This window comes from Cibotium barometz, chromosome 27, assembly GCF_041138505.1.
Source record: "Cibotium barometz isolate CiBa-2024 chromosome 27, ASM4113850v1, whole genome shotgun sequence".
NCBI classification, from domain to species: Eukaryota; Viridiplantae; Streptophyta; class Polypodiopsida; order Cyatheales; family Cibotiaceae; genus Cibotium; species Cibotium barometz.
Window position 1 is genome coordinate 19,580,108 of NC_141072.1, and position 6,121 is coordinate 19,586,228.

Sequence of the window (6,121 nt, forward strand, 5' to 3'; positions counted from 1 at the left end):
TTTAATCATCATTTCTTCACCCCTAAGCTCTCCTAAATCATAACCTAACAAACAAGAGAGAAAGTGTGCACACTCTAACAATACATAATAGCAAAAGCAGGAGCAACAAAACACAAAGCATTGAGTTATAAAAAGAAGTGGAGAGTAAACAATATTACTTCTTATAAAAACTTGCTTACAAATTGATGGTGTCCGCCCACCCGTGTGCTCCAAGTAAGGAGCTTTAATGGCAATCTAGACATACTTTGATGTCTTGCTTATTACAAGAGTGCTTGAACACAATGAACTTGATGATAAACTAAGGCTTCTAAACTAATCTATATATAGTACCCAGGGTTGACATGGACGTAAGTCGGCCAACCAACCACATCATCTGATTGGGACCATATTAAACTATAACATGGTCCCATGAGTACTTCGCGTAGCTCCCACAGCCATCTGAGACCATCTAGACCCTAAAATAGGCCCCGTAACCCAAGAATAGTGTGTCCATGATTTGCTATCTAGCATTCACTAATGCAGTCACATAGCCCACACAAAGGATCCTACTTGCCAGAGCACCAAGTCTATATAAGCCATCTCCTAACCATGTGACCACACTTGTCCATTGTCTAAACTGGGAAAGGAAGCCTTATAAAATAGAGCACATCCATCACCCCACAAAAAAAACACGAGGGTGGAGCGTTGAGCAAATGCTTTTTCAATCCCCCCCTCAATGTCCACCTCAATGTCCACCTATAACCGAACCACCTCTTTGGTCCACAAGGTGCAAGAATGGTGATGTGCGAGGTGCAACATGCAGAGTGTAGTTTGCATTGTGCAAAGTGCAAGGTGCTGAGTGGATGAAGATGGCACTTCAACAAATCTCTCCCAGAGCCTTTGTGAAAATGTCTGCAAAATTCTCTATTGTCAGAAAGTAGACAAGCTCCATCTCTCCATCCATAATAAGCTCATGTGCATAATGATATTGTATCTCAATGTGCTTCATGTAAGTATGAAACATCGATTTTTGCCAATATTGTCATGCAACTCTGTTTGTCACACAACAGCAACATTGTCACTCCCTTTTGGGCAACACCCATGTCTCCTAAGATCCTTCCCTAAGATCCTTCTCAACCATACTGCTTCACTGAAGCAAAGCATGTTGCACTGGTACTCAGCCTCTAGGCTACTTCTTGCTAGTCCAAGATGTAATTCTAGACCTAATAAGAAGCAAATAAGAATGTAATTCTAGACCTAAGATTTAATCCTAGACCCAATAAGAAAATAGTAAACCAGAAACAAATTTCCTACTATCACAATCTCTTGCCCAATCTAAGTTAGAAAATCCAATCAAGTAATTGCTTGATTTGTAAGTGATGTCATAGCCAATGGTACCTTTGATGTATTTTAACATCCAAATCCCATCCTTCTAGTGGTTCTCTCGTGTGTATGTTGTATTCACTTGTAGCAATAAACAATTGATTCCATGTTAAGGTTTCATCTTTTTGGTGCTGATTTGAGAACCTGCTAAGGTCCATGTACTACACAAAAGATCAAACTCCTCTCACCAACTTCATGTACTCCTTCACATCCACAAGTGGAGAAGCATCTTCCACAAATAGCTTCACATCAGCCTCCATGGGTGTACCACTAACTTACACTCAGCCATGCAAAGCTGATGTTAGTCCATTCCACGAATAGCTTCACATCAACCTCCATGGGTGTACCACTAACTTACACAAGTGGAGAAGCATCTTTCACAAATAACTTCACATCAACCTCCATGGGTGTACCACTAACTTACACTCAGCCATGCCAAATTCCTTTAAAATTTATCATGTATACTTTTGTTGAGAAATGAAGATTCCATCCGACTCCTATGTTAGACCTTTGTCCCCAAAGAGAAATGCCAAATGCCTTCAGAATTTATCATGTATACTTTTGTTAAGAAATGAAGGTTCCATCTGACTCTTGTGCTAGACCTTTATCCCCAAAAAGAAAAGCCAAATGTCTTCAATTTATCATGTATATTTTTTCTAAGAAATGAAGATTCCATCTAACTCTTGTGCTAGACCTAAGAGAAATGCATAAGCCCAAGGTCTATCATGTCAAACTCTAAACTCAACATCTCTAGTGTCCTATCGTATCTTCTATGGTTTCTTGTCATATAGGATAATGGTACCTAAACTAGTGTATATAATACCCAAGGTCAATATGGACATAGGTCGACTACGTTGGCCCACGACTTGGTCCAAAATGACCAACCGACCACATCATCTGATTGGGACTATATTAGACTACAACATGATCCTATAAGGACTTCACATACCTCTCATAGCCATCTAAGACCATCTAGACCCTAAAATGGGCCCTATAACTCGAGAATAGTGTGTCCTTGATTTGTTGTCCAAGCACTCACTAATGCAATCACATAGCCCGCACAAGCATGCATCCTACTTGGCAGAGTGCCAAGTCTACATAAGTCATCCTGTCTACACTTGGCCACTGTTGTCCAATGTTTAAACTGGGAACTACCGGGTGCCTGGGTGCTCACTAAACAACTACTCCTCATAAAGGGGCCCTTACAAAATAGAGCACACATCTGTCATCCACAGAAACAACATGAGGGTGGAGGAACATTAAGCAAATGCTTTTCCAACACACACATGTATGGAACCATGACCAAAAGAAGGGAAGGGGGGAAAGTTGGGAGGACAAGACAAGTAGCACTAGGTAAAAGGGTTGGGTGGGGGTATGAGAGTTATCATGATTATGTAGGGAATGGTGGCCATTGGGAGGGCCATCTCTCAATAAAGGGTAATTGGTGGAGCTGGGAGTGGAGCCCCTTTTTAGGAAATGGGAAAACCCACGGCCCACTCCTTGTTTGTCTAACAATGAGGAGAAAAGTGAGATGGTGACCTAGAAGGAAGATTCTGAGATGATAGTTACCTGTAGGGTGGACTTCACAAGGATGAAAATGATGGGTAGGCACTTCACATTCCATGCAAAATGGTGTTCATCTGCAAAGGCGGTGGTGATGGGTGAGGGAGGAGGAGTGGGCTAGCTTGCGCAGGGGGAAGGGAGTGTAGTGTGTAGGGTGGGGGGGTGGGGGGGTGGGGGGGTGGGGAGGGACGAAATAGACATGCTTGCTTATGTATAGTTCTAGCATATGTTTCTTGTGTATGGAAGTACTTCTTTGGATGAAAGGAGAAGTGATGGGAGGAAGAAGGGGGGGAGCATTTATAGTATACACAGTTTAAACTTGAGGGATTTATAGTATACATAGTTTAAACTTGAGGGATTTATAGTATATAAAGTTTAAACTTGGTATGAGCTCTAAGATTTAACACTTACATATCTGAATTAAAAGCTTAATATGGCCAAACCAAGTTGTAATTGTTATCTATTCGATTAAAAAAAAAGTGTATTAGGGTGGAAAAAGGCATATACTCTGAGAGTACATTGTTGCTCTCCTTAGAGGCTCTAACCTCCACTAGAGAGGGAAGTGAATGCAGCGAGAGGAGTTTTATTTCTAAAACTATGGTGGGCACTATAGCATTGCCACGTATGTTCTCAAATCTGAGATGGTGTTTGAAATCAAATTAGTGCCGCTCACAGAAAACTTGCAAAATATATACAATGGGCTTGTAATTTTTTTATTTTCACCTGTAAATTTTATTTTCTGAAAAATCTGCAATATCTAAGGCGTTTGTTATATTTTAGCTCAAAAATATGCATATTCTCAAGAAAAACCTTTAAACTTTTGAGGGGCTCTAAAGTTTGTGATTGGATAAGAAAAATGTTTACTGTGTACAGTGATTCCAATGTGCCCTCAACAAGATAAGGCATGCTCGGATGTGATTCCAATGTGCCGTCTCAACAAGATAAGGCATGCTCGGATGTGATGCCAATGTGCCGTCTCAACAAGATAAGGTTTGATGTGAAGAGTGAGTGTCAACAAGCGTGCTGGGATGAAAGAACCTTGGTCCTTGAGAGACACGATTGATTTCTATTTGAATTTCTATTTGAATTTCTATAAGGCTTGGTAGCCTTGGTGCATGTGAGTGACTCAAGGAAAGGCACATGAGAGTGGGGAAAAGAAGGGCACATTGAAAGTGCGTCCAGCTAAAAAGGGGACAAGGGGCCCGGGCGGCCCAAAAGCAATCAATTATTAACCCATAAAATTTGGGCCATCAGATCTATTGTCTCCTTTTTTACGGCTTGATTTGGGTTTTGTGGGGGTTACTCTGTGCAGAAAAGAGTTCGGCTCTCGACCCTTCGCTCTCCGCCATAGCTCGCCTTCTTCCAGGTTGGGGTCTTACTCTCTGCGCCTTTTTTTTTTCCTTCTCTTTTTTCTTGATCCCAGAGTTCGTGAACACACGCACACTCACACCGAGAGAGAGAGAGAGAGAGAGAGAGAGAGAGACTCGTTGCATGTTGGAAAGAAAGAAGGAAAGAGCATGTTTGTTTCACACACACACACACACACACACACACACACACACACAGAGCAGTGTTTGTAAGTTTTAGGTTGTTGCAGGTCGGATAGAAAGAGGGAAAAGGAACGCACGCGTGCGCAGAAAGAGAGACTAGAGCGAGCGCGTGAGAGGTACAGACTAGTGTTTTGAAGTTGTAGCTAAGATAGAGCACGGGAGCTGTAGATATCTGATGTGTGTCACTCTGTGTGTGTGAGAGAGAGAGAGAGAGAGAGAGAGAGAGAGAGAGATCTATCAGTATATAGCTCAACTTGTCTCTACTTGTTGTCTGTGTAGCCTGAAACGGCAGCGCTTCATATGTTGTTCCTGTAATGAGTTTGGTCTGCCTTGCATGCCATGCAATGGAAACCTCGCCAGAGATCATGAGGAGTTACTCTACTCGATCTGATACAGAGGTGTCATGCTGTTGGACTACCAAGAGATCGCCTCCACCCCCACCTCCTGCAGAGCCCACCTCTACTGCAGGCTCTAGGGTGGCTCCTGTGCCACCCCGAAATGTAGAGGCTTCTGATACTCCCCGTCTTACAAGATGTCATGCAGTGAGACGGGACCTCTTCAATGACTGGAATTTCGAAGAATTCATGGCCGGGTGTGCTTGAATCTCCTTGCTAACCAGTGAGTTGGATAGTGTAGCTGTGTAGGAATGGCCCTTACTTACTTTACTTATGTGCAGTAGCCTTATCTTTGTTTGTATATGCCTATGGTATTGTTAAAGTTTGATATTCTTTAAATTAATTACAGATGAAAATTGGTTATTTGGTGCATTAGAGTATGATGGGAGTGGATTTGCTTGATGGTGTATCTTGGAGGGGGTTAAGTGAGCTATACCTCTTTATGAGTTGTGTCTGCACATAGAGCTGCTTCCACCTGAATTTCATACCTTTTTTTTTTTTTTGGAAGAGAGAGAGAGAGAGATTAGTTAATTTTGATTGTTTCTGACTGGCTTCTACGGCATCAAAAGCAGCATTGTATGGCACATGTTGTAATTCACTCACCGGTGAAATACGTGAACTCATCTACAAGAGAGTCAACCATCTACGCTCATGTGTAGGGCTTCAGTTTTCCAGGTAGAGTCATCGAGTTCAGTGTGAGTGGTAATCTGTGAGCCGCTAATGTGTCTTCACCTCTGCCATGAGCTGGAAGGCTGCACTGCGTATCTGTTTCTGATGTTTGCTGATGCAGTATTGTTTCTTCACTCTTGAGTCTCCCATGCAACTGGCTTGTTTGTTCTCTTTAACATGGGTGCTTGAAGGTGCCGTCATGCCCGTAAGATAGTCCAGTTCTATCAATCTGGGTTGATGTGGAGTTTCACACATCTTTCTTATAGTGGAAGTATGAGCATTAAGAGTTTTGCAACGTATTCTAAAACCAGTGTGCTTTCAGGCTCTTTTCTTTGTTTCTAGGATCAGGGTGGTATTTTGTTAACCACTTCTTTACCTTAATATGTGAAAGGTGGGGGCCACATGACACCTTCAACTCCATAAACAAGGAGGATTTTGAGCAGAACATTAGAGACAAACACGGCGCCACATTGCAGATGGGACAAAGATTCAAATATAGTACATGATATATAGTATATGATGCTATCTATATATGATGCAAAGTATACACATGCATTATTCGAATGCGGAACGAGTGTGATG

The 6,121-nt window shown here is 42.1% G+C and overlaps 1 long non-coding RNA gene across 1 annotated transcript; it reads left to right on the forward strand.

Moving 5' to 3' along the window:
- Nucleotides 1-4,139: 4,139 nt before the first annotated feature.
- LOC147623145 (uncharacterized) lies at nt 4,140-5,233 on the forward strand. Its single transcript, XR_015269331.1, has 3 exons — nt 4,140-4,291; nt 4,523-4,591; nt 4,755-5,233. It is a non-coding gene; the product is annotated as an uncharacterized LOC147623145 (long non-coding RNA).
- Nucleotides 5,234-6,121: the final 888 nt, after the last annotated feature.